This window comes from Stegodyphus dumicola, chromosome 9, assembly GCF_044657685.1.
Source record: "Stegodyphus dumicola isolate Sdum_Otavi_A_Nest chromosome 9, ASM4465768v1".
NCBI classification, from domain to species: Eukaryota; Metazoa; Arthropoda; class Arachnida; order Araneae; family Eresidae; genus Stegodyphus; species Stegodyphus dumicola.
In genome coordinates this window covers 102,214,562-102,236,768 of record NC_140776.1, presented here as the reverse complement: position 1 = coordinate 102,236,768, position 22,207 = coordinate 102,214,562, and positions in this window count along the sequence as shown.

Sequence of the window (22,207 nt, the reverse complement as noted above, 5' to 3'; positions counted from 1 at the left end):
ATGTTTTAGCTTTTTTATTTCACTATTATTTTCCTAAACAAAATGAGTTACGTCCATTTCTGCTTTACTTCGCCCATTCTTTTCCATACAAAATATTTATTACTCAATTCCAGTTCTGCACTTTCTTTCAGTCCCTAAACAAGTACCTATGTATGATCATTCTTGAAATCACTAAGTTTTATTTAAAATGTACTAGTCTAGGACTGTACTTTTTTATGCCTCACTTATCTCTTGCGCATCCAGTCGCTAAAAGGTTAGAAATATGCATACACACACAGAGAGACATATATATATATATATATATATATATGTAATGATATTTTTAAATCAATTGATTAAATTAAATTCTAATAATATTGCTTAATAATGTGTTGGCGATTCTCTACCTAAATTGCATCCCTGTTCCTAAATTTTGGCGAAATCCTTTCTTTAGTATAAAATATATTAACCTGTTGGCGCCCGCCAAATCGCCAAAGTCATAAATCTGTCATATTACATAAAGTCCTTAAGAACACTCCTGATGAGAAGATAGCGTCACCTCGTGATTTCAATTAATATCGCTGATTGGATGAGCCTCGTGACGCACACATATGTATAAGTAGGGCTTCTGCTCAAGGTACGAGGAAAACGCTTGTGAGATGGATGCTAAAATAAAACCTACCACTTTATATTCCAAAATTTGTCTCATTCCTGTTGCCCCGGCTGCACAAAACAAATGTATGAGAAATTACATTTCAGAAAGCTGGTAGGATACCACCTTCAAAGGGATTATCTAAAAAAGAAGATACCCCAAGGATTATACGGATAAAATGTTACGTACTTAAGATGAATTTGCCGCTGTGCGACTTCTATGTTTCTACATTTTTCTCTAGGCGTTCTTGCTTCAAGAGAATCATCCTTCTGTTACCTGTATTCTGGTATTCTGCAGATTATTTTACGTCCAGAGAAGCATCCTTCTGCCCCCTGTGATGCGTGATCTGTGTTTCCATCGAAAGTTCGTCGTTCATCAAATGTGCTCTTACCGTTGACCTACTTTTGAGGATGGAAATCTTTCCCTACGTCTACGCCGTTCTATATTGCTCTCGAGAGCTTTGTGCTTGTGTGGTGATTGATCGTGTTTTGCGAAAATCTAATCAAGAGTGCACAAAAATGTGTATTTTCGTGTCGATTTCATCACTCGTATTTTCGTCACAATAAGGCAAACAGAAGCAATTAGTAAAAAGATTGGCGATGCAAATGATATTATTACTATTGAATTATAATTACTGATTTAATAATAGTGCTTTTATTTTGAAAATTTTAAAAAGTATTATTTTGGTATAAATGTATTTTAAATTTGGTATTTAAAGGATGTATTTTGGTTTTAATATTGTGTTGGGAAAATTTAAAGAGTATTATTTTTGAGTTAGTTTTATTTATGAAAGTATTATTAAGAGAATAATGGCTAATGAAAACATCTCTGATCCTGATGATTCATTGAGGGCAGCTAGCGCTGAACCTGAAACAAGTATAATTCCCTTTGACGCGCAGAATGATATGGATATAAAATCATGGCTTGAGCACTTTAACAAAACTCATTTAGAAAGAAACGTGGAAGCTTAATAATGTAGCTCGATATCTAAAAGGTAATGCACTTAGCGTATATGTCAAAAACTGCCATAAAATTACTAAATATGTGGAATTAGTCCAAATTTTAAAGGAAAATTTTTTCGACCCCACTTTAACTACGTTTGGTGATTTTGCCAATTACAAGTACAATCATAAAGAGGACATAACGCAATATTTTCGCAAAAAAATTAGATATTGGTAAAAAATTAAATCTAACTCATGAAATGATCTTGGAGGGTCTGACAGATGGCCTTCCTATAGAATTAAAATCCTTAATGATGATCAACGCACCCTCTGACCACATCTCTTGGCTTACTCATGTGCTTATTAAGATTAGCGAAAATCAACAAATCAAAAGTGCACCTCCCAGATTTGTTACTCCGATTGGGAACAGTCCCCAAGATTACAATCGATTTAATAGAAGTAGAATTTCAGCTTCAAGCTATGAAACTACTATGAAACAAGATTTTCCTAGACCCAACAATTTCCAACGTTTTCAGAGACCAAGTAATTTTTACAATCGGTTCAGTGGTCCAGGATTTACAAGCCATCATAATTATAATTCTCAAAATAGATTGCCATTGCCACCCAGTCCCTGTAGACTTTGCACCCGTAACGGAATCCCAAATGCTTTTCACTGGTTTCAGGTTTGTTCTTTCAGAGGGGAGAGATCTGATACACCTAATGTTACGCCCCTTGCAATAAAACCAACCCCAGAAACCCCTCACAGTAGTTGACTATTAAAGGTGTCGGGATATTTGTCCAATAAGAAACGTCTAGAGTGTAGACAGTGGTGCCACCATATCAATAATTTCTTCCAAAACAGCTAGACAATTACGTTTAAAAGTACAAAGAGTTAGATCATTTTCAGTAACCCAAACTAAAGGAAACATAATCTTCAACAAAATATGTTGTATACAAATGAAAATTGGATGGATTAGTAACCAAATTACCTTGTTTGTTACCTTGTTAATAATTTGAATTATGTAATTTTAGGACTTTATGAATGCAAATTATTTGAGTTGAGTATTGATTGTACTAATTTAAAAATTAAACAGAGAGCTATTGTACTTAATGATGACTGCCATTTTGACAGCCGACCCATATCTCTACACCTCCAACTTCAAGGTGGTACAACAAATGTTTATCCATGTATTAATAATGATGATGATGTAAGAAATTTTTCAACCTGTAAATCTCGGACTACAAATCCAAAGGAATTAGTTTCTCAGTCTAACATTTATGTGAAAAATGCTGTTTCTAATACTGTCGATAACAAAGAGTATTACTTGGAAAAATTGTTAAATGATTATTCATCTGTGTTTTCTAAAAATAAGTATGATGTAGGAAAAATTAATATTGAACCTCAACGAATTAATTTAAATTCTGATTTGCCTGTGTCATTAAGACCTTATAGAACATCCCCTATGGAAGAAGAGGAAATTAAGACCCAAACTGATCAATTATTACAAGCAGGTATAATTAAAGAAAGTTGTAGCCCATATTCGTCCCCCGTGACTTTAGTACTTAAACGTGAGGAAGGTAAGAAAACTAGATTGTGTATAGATTATCGAAAATTGAATTCCCTGGCTAAAACAGATGCAAACCCTCTTCCTCGCATTGACACTTTGTTAGACAAATTAAGTAAAGCAAAAGTATTTTCTAAAATTGATTTGAGATCTGGTTTCTGGCATATCCCGATTCACCCTGCAGATACTGAGAAATTAGCTTTTTGCACGAATTTTGGATTATTCGAATGGTTAAGACTCCTTTTTGGTTTCAAAAATGCTCCTGCAATTTTTAACAGAACAATTAGACGAATATTAACAAAAAATAAAATTAATTTCGCTTGCAGTTACTTTGATGATATAATCGTTTACTCTTCCTCTGAGAAGGAACATTTAGAACATTTAAAAATTTTATTTGAGGGGTTTAAAGATGAGCATATTAAACTGAATCGAAACAAGTGTGTGTTCGCCAGAGATCAGATCACATTTCTTGGCTATGAAATAAAAAATGGTAAAATAATTCCCGATAACCATAATATAGAAGTTATTAAGAAACTTAAAAACCCCAGTAACACCAAAGAGTTACAAAGAGTTTTGGGAAGTGTGAATGTGTATCATAGATTCATTCCGAATTATGCAACTATTAGAGCTCCATTAAACAGACTCTTGAAAAAAGATGTCAAGTGGGAATGGGATGACCAATGTCAAAAAGCTTTCGACGAAATGAAAAGAATACTGATTTCCAAACCTGTTTTACAATTGTATGATTCCAGTAGGCCATGTCATATTTTTGTTGACGCTTCTCAAACTGCTGTTGGAGCTGTTTTGAAACAACCAGATGAAAATGATGTCCTTCACCCTGCTGTGTTATATCATTCCCGAACTTTAAGAAATTATGAGAAAAATTATACGATTACTGAGTTAGAATGTTTGGCCATAGTAGATGCCCTAGACAAATTCTATTACTATCTGCATGGACAAAAATTTGTTATACATACGGACCATGCGGCACTCGTTTGGCTGAAAAATGTTAAAAATTTAAAAGGTAGACTCTTCCGTTGGTCACTCAAACTAAGTATGTTCAATTATGAAGTAAAGTATCAGAAGGGCTCTACCAATATTGAAGCTGACATGCTTTCTAGACATCTTGTTTCACAGCACCTCCAACATTATGTACATTTACTTGATAGAAATGAAATAATCCAACAACAAAAAACTGATAATGTCTGCGGAAAAAATTACCAAGAGATAAATGATATGATGGTAATTAAGAAAAAGAATTTTTATAAAATTGTAGTACCTAAATCTTTAAGATTAAAATTGTTGAATAAAACCCATGAAAATTTTGGTCACCCGGGAGTTCAAATTATGCTTAACTTAATCACCCCTCAATATTATTGGCGTCATATTAGCGAAGATATCGGAAATTTTGTTAAACATTGTCATACTTGTCAACTTAATAAAAAGAAAAAACAGAAAAAATTTGGTCTTATGCACGACGTACCCCCAACCGACAAACCTTTCGAATGTCTCTCTATTGACACTGTGGGAGGATTTAATTATTATAATTCTACAAAAAATATTTACATATAGTTATTGACCATGCAACAAGATATGTCTGGGCTTTTCCCTCTAAAAGTGTAACTTCAGAAACCTATGCCAGTTGTCTAAAACAAATATGTCAAATACAAGTCCCCGAAAAAATTCTGAGTGACAGGAATGCAGCCTTCACTTCCTCTAGATTCAAAAAATTTCTTAAAAAGCATAATGTTAAACAACTTTTAACTTCATCTCACCATCCCCAGACAAATGGTAAAGTAGAAAGAGTAAATCAATCAATAGTAAGTCGACTAAAATGTAAAGTAAATTCTTCTAAAAAAGTACCATGGACTAAAGTGCTAGAGAAAGTTGTTATCGAATATAACAACTCCCCTCATACGGTAACTAAGTTCACCCCAGCATACTTATTATTTGGTAACCTCCCTTTTGAATCTCCAATTGATCAAAATAAATACCCTTCCTTAAATGAAGCAAGGGCTTTAGCAAAGAAAAGAACTATCGAATACCACCGAAAGAATAAAACTAGATATGACATCAGATTTGTAGAATCTAAATTTCAACCTGGAGATTTTGTCCTTTACGAGGAATTCGAATACCCAAATACTAGAAATTTGACTTCACCCTATTCAGGCCCTTATCGGATTATGAATAAATTATCTGAAGTTAATTATGAAATCGACAGGGAAAATTTTCACACGAAGAAACCAACTGAGATTGTACATGCGTCAAAATTAAGGTTCTATTATCCACCCGAGAACTTTAAATTACGTCATGAATAAATCAAAATTTATAAATCAATAAACTATCCATAACCCTTCTTTTAGTTTTCATCCTGTTGTCCCCCTTAATAGAGTATTTATCTCTCAGTGCCTGCAAAGTTTGTCTGCCCTTTTCTTTTACTGGGCTCCTTCAAACTTGGTTCAATGCACTTCCCGTGTAGGAAACACTCAATTGAGGCTATACTACAAGTAGAGTACTATACCCTCACATTTCCTTGAGCTCATGTTTTCCTGTGTTTGTGTTATAAATTGTAGCAACAGTTGAAAAAGTTAAATTTCAGTTATTGAAACTTCTGAATTTCATTTTATGTTTCTGCAGCATCGTGTACAAAAAACTGGTATGGATGTTAGAAGTTAAATTTTGTTTTGTTATCATTAATAAGAGAAAAATAGAGTGACAAAATATGTTAAAAACCTAGCAAAATGCGTATTTTCAAAAAGAGTATAAGAGCTCTAGTATCGTGACATAAAAACTCAAATGTTTTCAGTTCCATAATTCTAGCGCTAATTAAATGATCCGGAGATTTCCAAAGACCAGTAAAAGACTGAAGATGAGCCTGAATGACAACTCTAATGATTGTACGAACTCATACACAAACTGTGAATGGCATGCCCTAAGATATAAACTTACAAATTCAGTTATATTACTATTTCCTATTGCCGCGTAGCTAACCAGCAATATGTTATTAGTGCTTTATTTGTTCTGCACTTAGTTACTATATTATAATTTCATTAATCATTTATTATATTTTATATACTGTGTTCAAATATTTTATGTCATATTTTATGTAAACATTTTGTGTGTCTTGAGGTAAATCCAATCAGTTTTCCTACTCACTTAATTTCCTAATAACCAAAATTTCTGCTCTCACTATCTGGACTGTCTTAGGTCGACGGCCGCGACTGCAAGCCTTTTCAGATGGGGGGGATAATCTGTAATGATATTTTTAAATCAATTGATTAAATTAAATTCTAATAATATTGCTTAATAATGTGTTGGCGATTCTCTACCTAAATTGCATCCCTGTTCCTAAATTTTGGCGAAATCCTTTCTTTGGTATAAAATATATTAACCTGTTGGCGCCCGCCAAATCGCCAAAGTCATAAATCTGTCATATTACATAAAGTCCTTAAGAACACTCCTGATGAGAAGATAGCGTCACCTCGTGATTTCAATTAATTTCTCTGATTGGATGAGCCTCGTGACGTACACATATGTATAAGTAGGGCTTCTGCTCAAGGTACGAGGAAAACGCTTGTGAGATGGATGCTAAAATAAAACCTACCACTTTATATTCCAAAATTTGTCTCATTCCTGTTGCCCCGGCTGCACAAAACAAATAATGTATGAGAAATTACATTTCATATATATATATATATATATATATATAGAAAGAAGCAAAAAGGAATTAAAAATCGAATGACCTAAGTAGGTCAAAATAGCGCTTTAAGCTGCTGATTTTTAAAATTGAATATAAATAAGAATGGAGGTTTGAAACCTAGTAAAAAGTCGTAAAAACATTTGTGTATCCTATCAAATTCCTGAAATTCAATGTAAAATAAGTGTAAAGGCAAAATCTAAAAAAATGTGTAAAAAACCTATGTAATCTACACAAAAATTGAAATTGATTAGTACCCTTTGGAATCTCAAGTGTTTTGCCAGACGAAACGTGTTTGCTTACTCTTAGTTAATCAACTTGGTTGGAGGCTTCAAGCACTTTTTCCTTAACAAGTTCTGTTTGAAGCTTTAAACAGGGAAGGTTAACAATGATATTTTTTTATGGAGTTTTAAATTTTTATGTAGATTAGGTTTTATCACATTTTTAAAATTTGCCTTTACACTTATTTTACATAGAGTTTCAGGAAGTTGATAGGATACATAAATGTTTTTACGTCTTTTACTAGGTTTCAAACTTCCATTCTTATTTATATGTATATGTATGTGAGTGGGTGTGTGTGTGCAAAAAATCTCAATAAATACAGAATCCCTAAACATAAAAGTTATAATTTTGTAGATTCATTAGGTATTTTCGGAAGCAGGAAGGATGAAAAATACGCAATCGCCTTCGATGGGAATCGAACCACGGACCTCTGGAATACCGGCCCAGCGTGCCGTTACGCCACGAATGCACGCTAGGGAAGTGGAAGTAGTACCTTATATACTCCCGTTTTTAAAGGGCGACTAGGGTTTTAGGGGACCTAGTCGCCAAATCCTGGGTGCGGAGAATCATCATCCACAACCCCTTTTTAGTTCGGGCGCCACTTGTAGATTCATTAGGTATTTTTGGAAGCAGGCAAGATGAAAAATAAGCAATCGCCTTCGCCGAGAATCGAACCACCGACCTCTGGAATACCGGCCTAGCGTGCTACCGTTACACCACGAAGGCACGCTAGGGAAGGTGGAAGAAATACCTTATAATTTTAACTACTGTAAAATTAAGTTTATACATCCTAACTTTATTGAATTTAACATATGACTCAAAAATGCCAAATATATTTCTTAGTTAATGACTCCATCATCAAAATCTGCTTCATATATATATAAAAAAAAAGGCTAGTAAGCATTGTCTTATAATGATTAAACACAGCCTTTTATTAATAGCATCAATTTACACTACAAGGGAATTGACAAAAGTATTGAAGTGCTTAAGGCCGAATTTATAACTATTTTTGATATGGCTGATTACAATTTTTATATTATTTGAAAAATGTTTTATCAAACTTTTATTAACAATGAACTTTACAAGATTACTTACAAGATATCTAACCGTTCAGAAAACCCATTTATTAATAGATTCAAAGCATTTCACATTTAATTTAAAATTACCAGTACACTACACTGTAATAAATTCTTCAGTTTGCACTCACTTCCAAAATTTCATAAAAATCCTATTAAATTCAGATTTATTGATAAGAAGGAAAAAAAAAGTCTAAATGTTTTCAGATTTTATATTACTCCCAAAGGAGCTTTTTTTAATGTTTTGTATGTTACCTTTATTTATTAAATACCATGCTTTTCGCACTTAAATTATAAAGTTCAATTCAACAGCAACAAAATATTTAAAAGAGCAAATCTTTAAAATTTCCCATACACAGTCTCGCGCGTTTAAGATAAATTTTTTTTCTTTTCCGTAAAGTGTTGCCATTCCTCGCTTTGAAATCTTTGAGCTTCTTAATCAAAAACTCATAAATGCTTTACAAAATATGAAATTGATAATAAAACAAAATTCCAAATTCCAAATTTGGGCTTCCAGATGTTCATATTCGGGTGGAGATGTCCGTTATTCAAACTCTGATGGCTCTAGGTGGTTTTAGGTGGCTCTAGGTGGTTCACGTTTTAGAATCGGTGTTTTTCTCACATAACAGAAAGCATTTTTTTATTAATATAAAATGTATATATAAATATATTTCAACGAACTGGAAACATGAGTCCTTTAAAAAAGAAAAACCTTAATCCAGGGTATCGAAAAAATGCTTTATATTTTCGTTGGAAATTTTTATTACCAGGAAAAATTTCATAAATAGCGATTTGGGTATTTTGTTACATGTGCATTCATTTTCATTGAGAACGTGAGATTAATTAAATCATTCACATTCGTAGTCATTCCTCAAAACTGCATTAGTTAAGTTCATTTAGAACAAAATTCGGTCACGTAGGTTCCTATTCATTATCAAGATTTCAGTCTCAATTATTTACGTCAGTTTGATTTCTTTTAAATGTTGCTGCAATATACATATATTAAAACCAAAATCATTATATACTTATATTTAGCATATGGAACTTGTTTATGGATATACTTGATCCACAGGATTAATGTCCATAAAAAAGGAGCAGTAACGTTTAAATAAAAATTCATTTTAAATTGCAAATAATAAAGGTAATTTAATACAGAAATCATTTTAGTTCAAAAAGAGGTCTATGCTTAAGAATAACACTGAATTAAATTTCTTAAGTTGCAAATCATAGAGAATTTTGCCATTATCTATATCTCAATGAAAGCAAAACTTGGTATTATCAGGCTCAATTTTTTTAAAAGAATGCATGTTAAGGCAAATTTATAAAATTGCATTTCATGTTAAAAAATGGCTAAAAATGACTATGTTGCCAGTTCTTCCAAAAGAATTGCAGCACTAATGCCTTATCAGACTTGAAAATTCTATTAATTTATTTTTGTATATGTTTTGCTCAGAGACCGAGTATGCCCAATCCTTCAACCAGAAAACTGTAAATAAAAATAAAAACGAAAGTTTTTATTTACGTTTAATTAAAACTATGTTATTACTGTCGAAGTATTTTTTTAGAGTGTTCAAATCAAGACTTAAATGAAAATTGTGGTATTTACGTCTTAATATCAATTAAACCTCTTACCTGATTACTTTTTAAAATCCTACAGAGTTTTGGAATTTTTAAAGGAATAATATAAAGTTTTATCTTTTTTACCTAAATAAATTAAAGAGACCGGAGAAATGCATAAAATAGTTTCAGCAGCTTATAAAAATAAAAGTCAGAAGCCAAAAAGAGTCAATAAGAATGAGAAGATATTTAAAGAATTTGCTAGGCATTAAAATCATTTAGAAATTAACACATCTTTTTTTTTTTAATGAAAGAAGGTATTTATTTAAATTAAAAATAACTTAGGAACTTAAAAATGGTAATCCAGGAGAAGTTAAAGGAATAAAATTCGCGTCTTTTGGACATAATTCTTTACTTTTCTTGCGTTAAACATTCTTTATGGTTTTCTCTTTATTTTTATACACAGAATATTTGTACGCATTATTATGCATACTATCTATACAGTTGTTTATTGTAAAAAACTGTGCATCATACCAATAAATGGCCTTATTCAGCTTGTACCTTCGCAATCTTTGGTCGAATATATATAATTCCGTTTACAAAAATCCATTACTAAATGTGACGAAAATTCATATTATGGTACTTCAAATTAAATGAGATCAATTTTAATAAAATAACAAAATCAAACTTTTTATATGGCTCCCATTTCCTGTAATTATTATAGCGAAAAGCCCAGCTGTGGTGAGATAGCTTTTCCGCAAACCGGGATTAGGGTTGCCAGAAAGTGACAGGTAAAGGCAGGGTTGCCAGATTTGGCGCAAAACTGCCTGTTTGACGATATTTAGGCAGTAAATTGGCGATATGCCATAGATGGAGAGAGAATATTGAACGCATTCTTAGCGGTTTTCACGGGAATATTCTCGAAGGTAGGTTAAAGCTATATATACCCTGCCTGTACGCAGAGAAAGTAGTGTTTGAGTTCAGAGATTATCTTGAGAGCTATCGACTGAGTCGGGAGCTTTATTTTAGTGCTTTCGCGTGGAGCTGTCTTCACGGTTACAGCCTGAAGGCTGTGCTGCTGTTTATTTCAGTACGTTTATCGTAGTTTTTCGAGTGTAAATGTGCCTTTGGAACTGTTCTTGTAATAGTGCTTACTGTCGAATAAATTGTGTTTTGATTCTTCATCAAGTGTTATCATTCATTACGTAAAATCCACGAACCCGTAGAACGCATCGTTATATTAAGTGTTTATATTCATTCTTAAAAGTAAAGCACGAAGCGTTTAATTCCGATATGAGAAACAATTCCTATACGGTTATTTAATTTTAGAGTCTGAGATCATCTACGGAGGGTCACACAAAAACTGAAGAATAAAATATTAAAATTTGTATGCAATGAAATATTATTAAGTATGATAAATTTAGGAAAACAGCGGCTGGTGTCAATACGTTCATTGATGAGTATTTCTGGGTAGAATTTCATAAAAATATGAATCAAAGAAAATATTCAAAAAGAAAGATTTTATTCATAGAATCTTTAATAATTTATGATACTAGAAAACAGTGAATGACTTTAAGCTTTGCAACGTAAGTCACTTCGTAACATCATTTGCATAAATTAAAAGGGAAGCATATTTCTATGCAATTGATATATTTGGGATGGGGTTACATCTGTTGGATCATGATTTTTAAGTAATAAAACTGTATGTGAACATTATTAAAGGCCTTATAACATTTAATATAACTTGTACGAAAATAATTTGTACATATCAAATGCAACAAAATTATAAATTAAAGTTTGATACAGAAGAGTAAAAATCAGAGAGAAGTACAACTGAAATACACTAAATGGAAAAGAGAAAAGCAATTCTGATATATTTATCCTAAGTTATTTTTAAACCGTCCCCTCAAGATAAGCAGTAAAGATCTAATTTTACTACTCGAAAATCTGCAAAGAATCCCGAAATTTGAAGGTAAATATCTCGGTAAAATTTTGTGGTATAAGAAACAAACATTGTTTTGTGTTTCATTGTATAGAATGAGTATAAAAGTTTACTGAATATACCGGACATTTTATTACTTATATATGTTACTTAATATCAGAAGAAAATATAGAAAGTTATATCTTGATATCTTGTACTTTTTGCAAAATCGATTTCTAACATTTAAAAATGCAAATTATGAATATTTGAGCCATTTAAAACATTTTTCGATGTTGACGTATATGTCTATGATCGTTGATTGTGAAAATAAAGGCTTTTTGAGGATATTCAGAGCATTTCCAGTTTAATTAATCAGTTGATATTTTAATTTCTTTTGCTACTTTCGCTTACTCTTCTTTTTTCAAATTTCATTGCTGACGCCAGATGCCTCAAAATTAAATAAAACGTGGTGCTGTAAAGTCACAGCAGTTACAATAGCTTCCAAGCATAAAGTGAGTCGACATTCTTACATAATGCTCTGTGTCTTGTGACTGGCTAGCTGTCTTCAACTTGAAACCTATTGCACTTAACTAAAACTTTTTTTAGCAAGACTATCGTAAGTTAAGACATTGTTTTGCTGCTAGGAAATATGAGTTTCTATAATAAAAAAATGTGTTGTAAGCAAATTGAAAAGTTAAATATCTCTTGAAAATCTGTTGTAGAAATAAGCTTCCATTAGAAGAATTCAAGTGGTTAAGAGTGTTAAGTGCTAATAGTTTTTCTAGGCTTCAAACATGGGAGAAAAGGTTATCCGGATGGTTATATTTCGTGCTTTATCCCATTGTGTAACGTGGACGCTAATCAGTTTTCGCTAGAAAGTCCAGCAAGAAGGCATTCTTCATCTCAAGCAGATAGCTCAGAATAAACAACTTAGCATATCCTCTCCAATATAACCAATGTATCAAATAAAGCGGATGTTCCTTCAATGGCAATTTTAGTTACGTAGTACCTTCTGCAAACATGCGTCATTTTGAAATTTGTATAAAGGTCTCTTAGGGAATAGCATCAACGGGAAAAATTTTCTTCGTTTGTGGAATTTTTAAAACAGAACTCATTTTCGTTCGATGGAAATTACCTGAGATAACACTAAGAAAAATGTCTAATGATCACATGCAAATATGGCAGAATAATAGCTGTAAACGTTTAGTTAGTGTTTTGTTTCTTTCTTCAAAAAACTTTAAAGTTTCTTCAGTGGCGCAAGAAACAAACAGTTCGCATACAATAACTCGTCACCATGTAGCCTTGGCTGACTGGTTGAGCGTCTGCCCAGTCACTCGTTTAAGTGCAGGGAATGCAAGCAATCATCGTATTTCTCGGATCATCTCTTGTGATGGTAAACACATCAAGCTTGCACTAAAAAATCCAAAGTTCGAATTCTGTCTAAAGCGCATTTGATTTTTCAAACTTTTTCCTTCAGAAAACCTGTAATAATTTTATAAATTTACCTTTAGAAAAGAAGACTAGATATGACAACGAAAAATGGATGAATTTCAATCTTAGACTTTTAATGGAAATCTGATTTTACCAAAGCTGTATGGGTGTGTGTATTTGAGGGGGATGATGTAAAAGATTTTTTGCTGGCTATAACTGAAAAATTTGAAAAAAAAATGTAAATATGAAAAACTCGTTAGATGAAAGAACCTAAACAAACATCGTAGAACAAAAATCGGGTATGATGAAGGAAAACGAAACTATATTATAAGGTCTTTGAGCTTAAAAAAAGGGTATTTTTTTTTTTTTTTCAGAATATGATTGAAATATATTTTGGAAACGAGAAATAAAAGAGTAACTTTAAAGGGGGGGGGAGATACGCAGAGAAAGAAAAAATGGGTAGACCGTGAGATTCAAAGTTTTTTTATGAAACGAAACTTGATTTTTGTCTAATTATATTGTTGCGTGCGTACGGGTTTGTTATGAAATGAATGCACAAGTCCGATGAAAAATTAACAAAAATTTATTATTATCACAACAAAAATGCTTAAATGTTCTCAAATTATCATGCAGTATTACAATATCTCACAGTAGTTATCTTTTAACTACTCAAATATCCAATAGAACGTAATTCAAAACAGCTAAAGAAAGCTAATCCGCGAATTCGCTACAATCATCAAGAGCAGTTTTCTAAACAACAACAAAATAAGCAACTACTACAAACTGAGATGTTTTTCTCCTTTTATAAGATTTTAAAATCACGCGCTAGAATTTTCTGGTACTTTCTTGAAATCAAAAAGAAATATTTATTTATTTATTGCACGCGCTCTTGTATTTTCAATTTTCCGGCTTAGCTTTCTTTTAATATTCGTCACGCGCTGCACTGCGCGAGAAATAAAACCATTTAATTTATAATTGAACTAACATTAGCTTTTTAAATACCAAATTCGTAACACTGCCCCCTTCCCAAGGACTGCACGTCCCGGGCAGTACAATCCCTGGACAGGAAGCCAAACTTACAACTGAGGCATAAACATTACAATATCAAACAACATGAACAATAAATGTAATAGATAACTTAAACAAATCAAATACTAAATGCATATCAAATACTAAATACAAATCAAATCAAATACACATTTAAAAACAAAAAGGACCATGGTCTTATACTATTTACAATTATTTACATTACGTACTATGGCCATAGTAATGAGCTAACCTGTCGTAATGAACGACTTTAGGTTTAGAGTTCGAAGACTTACGTTGAAGACTTAAATAATTTTTGCAGACCCAAAGTCAAAATTATGATTAAATGTCCAACTATGATACGCTATTGAAGACTTGTTAATTTCGCCTTTTCTGACATAAGATTCATGTTCCTTGATACGAAACTTCAACGCTCTTTTTGTTTGGCCAATATATCTTAAACCACACATTATTTATTGGTGTTTTTTCATGTTATAAGTAATTCCTTTTTTGTGACTTTGGGAATTATATTTCTTTTGTTCACTTGTTTCTTGCTTGTACCCTTTTCACAATATGTCCACTGACAGGAACCGATTTTGTAAGTTACGCCTTAAGCGTACGAAATTCTTGAATCATCTACAGTTTCTACTTAAATGCAAACATCGAAATATCATTCCCAAATTTATACATGTGAAATGTAGCCTTAAAGCTTCCGTTCACGTTTCAAAAATTTTGCATAAATTCAAATTGGCACTTCTTCGTCATATTATAAGGGACACGCGCAAACGTTTATCTAAAACTGAATTTGAATTATATTACCTCCATTTAAAAATTGCTAATTCAACTGAAAAGTTTTCCTCATTTGAACATACATCCTGATCTAGAACCGATACCGTTTGTCAACGGCATAAAAATGTGCTTATTTCTAAATTCCTTAAGCTCACACACCAGTCGCATAGTCTCACCTATATAGCTGATCTTCCCACTGTAAACGTTAACCCCATCTTTAATATCTCCAATAGGAATCATTCGGAGGATTAGTTAAAAGTATTAAAATATAATTTCAACTTTTCAAAGACATCTAAACCTTCAATTACTCAAATCATCGCCCCTATAGAGAAAGCCTTTAAATTCTCCAAAATTTCGGAAACGCAGAAGGATACAATCCGCCACCTAATTACTCATAACGTTAATTTTAACAACAAATCTTTGGGTTCGAATCTTAGCAAAAAGGAAATTGAGATCTTACGTGAAATTCATTCTGATACTAATATCATTATCTCTAAAGCTGATAAGGGTGGACAGATCGTTGTTATGGACAAACACACATATATTACTGGAGTCTCTAAACTAATAAATGAAGGCCCATACTGCTCGATCCCTAAAGATCCTTCAACTTCGGACCTCACGAAAGTTAAAAGTGCTATTAAATCTTCTCACATTCTGCCAACTCAGTTGAAGAAATCACTTATTCCACCTATTACTAATTGCACTAGGCTTTATGCTCTTCCAAAAGTCCACAAAACCGGTATTTCTTTTCGACCAATTGTTGCCAACATAGGTACTGCTTCATATCCTTTGGCGAAATATTTAGTTTCCAGATTTTCTCCTCTACTTGCTAACAATATTCACACTGTAAAAAATTCTGTTGAAGTCATTGATAAACTTAAAAATATTTCTCCACTTCGTTCCATTATGGTTTCATTTGATGTCAAATCACTGTTTACTAATGTTCCGGTCGAAGGAGCACTAAATTGTCTTGAAACTAGGCTTCGGGAATTTCACTTCACACATACTGAAATTAATGAGTGGGTTTCGCCTACTAAAGTCTCTCTGAGTCAAACCCACTTTGTTTTCCAAAATGCATATTTTCGTCAAGTTGAAGGATTGGCTATGGGTAATCCTCTCAGTCCGGTACTTGCTGACATTTATATGCACTATTTTGAGATGAAATTATTTGATAGACTATCTTTTCGTCTTTGGATTCGGTATGTTGACGACACTTTCGCACTTTTTGACGGTTATAAAGAGGATTTATCCGATATTCTATCTATTATGAATTCAATTGATCCAGCCATCCAATTCACTCTTGAAATTTAATCCAACAATTCCCTCCCCATCCTTGATATTCTTATATTCCGCAATGAAACTGATTTTAGCACTACTGTGTACCGTAAACTCTTTGCAGTTTGTTTACCACCCCATGCCAAGTCATGCCACCCTGTTTAAGCAAAAAATGACTTCTTTTTACTATTATGTATTCCGCGCGCTTAAAGTTTGTTCCTCTGAATCTTTGCTAGGATCAGTTAAAAGTATTAAAATATAATTTCAACTTTTCAAAGACATCTAAAGATTCAATTACTCAAATCATCGCCCCTATAGAGAAAGCCTTTAAATTCTTTAAAATTTCGGAAACGCAGAAGGATACAATCCGCAACCTAATTACTCATAACGTTAATTTTAACAACAAATCTTTGGGTTCGAATCTTAGCAAAAAGGAAATTGAGATCTTACGTGAAATTCATTCTGATACTAATATCATTATCTCTAAAGCTGATAAGGGCGGACAGATCGTTGTTATGGACAAACACACATATATTACTGGAGTCTCTAAACAAACATATATTACTGGATCGTTGTTATGGACAAACACACATATATTACTGGAGTCTCTAAACAAACATATATTACTGGATCGTTGTTATGGTCAAACACACATATATTACTGGAGTTCTCTTACCAATGAACTTAATTATTTGGGAGCAGTTGCGATTGACCGTGGATTTTCTCCCGTGATTATTGATAAGCCGTTAAAAAATTTTCAGATTCCCATCAAAGAAGACATTCCACTGTTAGAAATAATATTAATGACCTTGTCGTGCTTTCATTTTATCCTTATGTTAGCTATAAAATTGCACGCATTCTCCAGAAATTTAATTTTCAAGTCGGTTTCTTCCCTATTAATAAAATACACCCTTCGATTCTAAAAGATTGCGTTTCTTTCTTGAATTCTTGGGGAATTTATAGTATATCGTGTCAGTGTGGTTTAAGATATATTGGCCAAACAAAAAAATCGTTGAAGTTTCGTATCAAGGAACATGAATCTTATGTCAGAAAAGGCGAAATTAACAAGTCTTCAATAGCGTATCATAGTTGGACATTTAACCATAATTTTGACTTTGGGTCTGCAAAAATTATCCAAAAGACTTCTTCCATAGGTGAATTGGCTTTTCTTGAGGCTTTTCATATTCACAAAGATTTAGCAGGTTTAGTTAATGATTTGAAGTCCAATTCAATGCCTTTAAAATTCTACTATCTTAATTCAATTAATTTTGCCGAGAGATGGCGTTACGTCCTCGCGTTTGGTACTAGCAGAGGGTATAAAAATCCGTTCAGTGGTTGTTTGAAGTTCAGATTTTGAGCGTGAAGGTGCAGTTGCCCGTCGCTCCCTATTTTTAACTTCGCTAATTTTTCTTGTCCTTTGTGTTACATGTTTATCAGATAGCCTGGCTCAGTAAAAGTAGGCGGCCAGTGTAACTCTGATTAAAAATCCGGTTATAACCACGTGCAGTGCTGATAAGGACCACGTGTTTCTGAGACTCCTTCCCCTTTATTTTTCTTCTTTCTAGGTATTTCTTTCTCCTGATGAGGAGGGACCTTTAGCTACCCTCGAAGTCGATTGAATGTTTCAATATACTTATGCTAAATACAAGGTTGTTTTATGATTTTGACTTGTTATCAACTCCGCTCTTTTTTCAAGCTACGCACTTAACCTCGTTTTTTATGTCACACCTTGTATATTTTACAGTTTTTTTTCCAGTCATTACTCAGTTTATCATATCAATGTACAGTTTTCTTAATAAGTTGGCTTGCGAAACTTTTTTGTCTTTTTCTTATTAACGTTTTGGGTTTTAAATTTATTTATCCATATCATATTACTCCACATAAAATTCAGCTGAAAAGCAACATAAAAATACTTGAAAATAACATATGTTTAGAATTCGGTCTCGTGCGCTGGCGATGCGCTTGTGCGCTTTACAAAATATGAAATATAAAATTCGGAATTCAAACTTCGGGTTGCCAGGTGCTCATGTTCGGATGGAAGAATATGTTTTGTTGCGATCGGACGCACGAAAAGTATATAAATATATATACCCACTCTAATACTCGGCTCAGTGAGCTCAGTTTTTTAATTCTTATATATTGGTAAATTGTGCATTTTTTGCTTTAAAGATGATTGAATTATGTTGTTCTTATCTTCCGGTTAAGGGTTTTAAACCTTTAGTTACTCAGCATGCAACATTTGTAGAACTATCAACAATTTAAAAGGTTTTTTTAAGTACGGCTAAGCCTCATTTTTTTCCAGTCATTTTTTTATTATAGAAGCCATATTTGTTTACATTTGAAACTTAGCAGAATAGTGAATTAATTCTTTCTGCACCTTCAGAGTCTTTTTTCCGAGTGGGAGCAAAAAGAAGCTTTCAGTTTAGCGAAAGAAAAAAATCTGCTTTGTTGCCTGTTGGCCGAATTGCTTGTTTTTGCGTAGAAACTGTAATTGTAAAAATTTCTTTTTAATTCTTTTAACTGTGCACTTGGTGTTTTATGTTTTTCTATATGTTTCAATTTTTAAGGAAAATATTTTGAGTTTTTATGTATTTTTGCCTTGTCGCGTAGCGTAATGAAAACTGAATTAATTAAATAAGAAATGTATCTATAATGGAATTCGATGAAATAAGTGTTCCTTATTAGCAGCAAATATTGTCGCCTGCCTGTCTCGGACAGATGAGAATGTTTACAAGTAGCGCATGCGCATTAAGTAAGCGGCGCTGAATCTTCTGGGAAGAACTGTTTCTTTTTTATTTGTTTAATTTCTTTTGTACTTTGTTTAATTTCTTTAGATTTATTTATAGTATTTGAATCAACATGTGACAACGATTAGATGATTCTTCAGATAATATAATTTTCGTGCATTCTGAGTTATAAAATGCATGAGATGTAATGCTTTTAAGCGAACCTAGCGCCATAGTTTTGCTATGGTAAATAAATATAGTGAATTTTAAAGAGTGCTTTTATTCTATTGTGGTTTATGAGCTATCGTCGAAGTAGATTTAATTCAATTCAATAAAGTTTAAATTAAATGCAGGTAAAATGCATATAATTTAATATTCCGTACACGGAAGTCATGGGGTGTACACATCAGCTTTTTGTTTCCTTTAAAAGAACGAAAGAGCTCGGCATATTGTTTGTTGATTTAATTGCTGATTTACGTAAACAAATGGACTTATTCAATTTAAGCTGCTTGAATTTACAAGTGAAATGCTAATAATAACTTGTGAAATGCTAATAATAAAATGGTTTAATGTTCTTTCGTTGTGTTTTTAACTGCCGTCGTAATAACTAAGGTTTGTTTTAACAGGTGAATGTCGTAATCGATATTACTCCAGTTAGTTAGGAGTTGATTGTATTGCTGTTCAGCATATAAGTATGCACACATGAACCGATTAAAAATGCGCTTTCACCGGTGATGTAGAGAAAGTATTGGTTAGCACGACTGGAAGTTTAAATAGGAAGCCCTGGAGACCAATAAATAAAATATGAGTAATAAATATGTAAAGTATTTTGGTGTTGAAATTCTTGTCAAACAACGAATTATCTGCTGGAGCATTTAGACAGTTAAGTTCAAAAATCTCCTGGAAAATTTATATATTTAACCTGGTTTACGAAATACTCTGTTTCTGTTTAATAATAGTAGTAGAGTTACATGACATACTCAGCACATACTTGTCAAGAATAATAATAAATACATGAGCTTCGACATGAATCATTTAAACAGAAACTATTGGTTCGGAAAAAATGATAATAAAAGTCAAGCCATATAAAACTCATTTGATAAAATGAAAATAAATAAATAAATAAATCATTATTTTAAAAGCGTTAATAATTTAAGAGTGTTGTCCATTTTAATAAATATTTATATTTGTTTATTTAAAATCTGATTTGCACATGTTTATGCTAAAGAATATGCAAGCCAAAATTCTGACTTAAATTTGTAATGGTCCCTAAAGTCTTCTTTTTAATTGGGTTAATTCTTATTATTATCCTAACAATAGTAATATGCATACAATAAATTTCTCTCTACTATATTTAAAAATGAATACCTGTCATATATTAAAGTTCCCTATTACATTTGTTTAATCCAGTGCTGAGATGGGATACATCTTCCCTAACTTTATTAAAATAAAGTAAATAACTAGTTCCTTCTTAATAAAAGTCCATTTCTGATAATATAAATAAATTCTATTTATTTATTTTTATTTTTCGAAAGCACAAATATATAACTATTCCATTTAAAAAAAACAACAGTATAATTTTTATGGTTAAAACCCTTAGAATGTTTTTCTGAAGTTTCCATTCCGGAAAGGTATAACTATGTTTCCTTTATTTGTGGCGATATTTATTTTCTTTTATCGTCTGCAAAAATCATTTTCATTCTAAAAATCATAAAATTGTACAGCCCCTGAGTCTCCTTTTTAATTTGATCATTTTGCCTTTTTATCCTAACAATAGTAATATGAGTAAATCCTAACAATAGTAATATGAGTAATATGAGCTAAGGCAATAAGAATCATTTGCACTTCTGCAGATGAAGGAGAGGGTTCTATATTTAAGGGTTCAAGACTTGTCCTGGAAAATTAGGAATATTATGCTGATTCGCACCAGTTACAGTAATATGCTTATAATAAATAATATGTCTGTGATATGGTTCTTATGTAATGCTTATGATGTATGCACTTATATAACGCAAAATGTGTTCTAGTCAATAATAACTCTGAGTTTTACAAATCCGAACCTCAGTTAACCAGCGGAATTAAAGCGAAACTATTCATGAACATCTGTATTGTAATCTTCTTAATATTCCCAGTTTCTTTGTCCTGCTAACATATATAACGGAGAAGCTGAGAAGTTCTATATCCACCGCTTCTCTTCTGTACTTCAAATAAATTGTTACAATATGTGAAAAATACGAATATAGCAGTAGAAGACATTTCAGATCATCTGAAGTATCACAATCAAGGTAAAACCAAAGATTAAAATGATCATTAACATGCTGAGCTAATGAATTACACAAACCAAAATTAATAAAACCAAATTCTGCTAACTTGTTGATAGCATAGCAGCTTCTATACATAATTCATATTAAATGGAATGCAATTCATTACTTCAATACAAGCAGAAATACAGGGAAACCTGAATTTTACTATTTAGTCAGAGAGGTATAATCCCACCGCCATAACTTTGCAGTCCAGATTCCCAACATAAACGGAGAACAGCCCGAGAGATTAATTTAAAAGTCTCCCCTATCAGTAAACCACACGAGAGGACTTTCAGCTCGCTAGTATTTAAAGTACCTCGGTGTCGCAGAGAAAATATGCCCTTACAAACATCCATACCTTGTTGGGGATTCAAACCGGGTTCAAAGATACGGAAGACAACAACAACAAGTACAACGACCAGAGCGGCAACTCACAGTATCAGGAAAACCTAACTGCTTGATTTCCTCTGAGACTAATTACTTCCGAAGAACTACAGCAGCCAAATATTTACCTGCAAGCTAATAAAAGCAATTCAAATACAAAACAGAATAAGGGCTAGCCTAAGCAACCAAACGCTGTCCGATAAACCTTGAACCTGGCACTTCTTTATATTTTAAACTAATTTGCATTCTTGTAGAATAAAAAAAAGGATGACGAAAGTTAAAGAATAAAAAAAGGCTGACTAAAATTCCGAAAGGTTTCGGATTTTAACGGACGCCCAAAAGGGTTTGTTAAAGTTTTTTTACACTGTCGCTCAGCTAGCAGTCCACCAGTCTGTCCTTGAATTAACTCTTGCTAACACTTTAACTTTCTTCATAATGAAACATCGCTTTTTTCAGAAATATGTCACATACATTTCAAAGCTGCATAGCAGCATTTTGGAATTTCCGGATTTTTCCAGACTTTTCTCAACTGATCGTATTAGTATTCAGTTTTATTTATAGGATGGATGGCAAGAAATGTTTTGTCTTTTTAGTATTAAATTT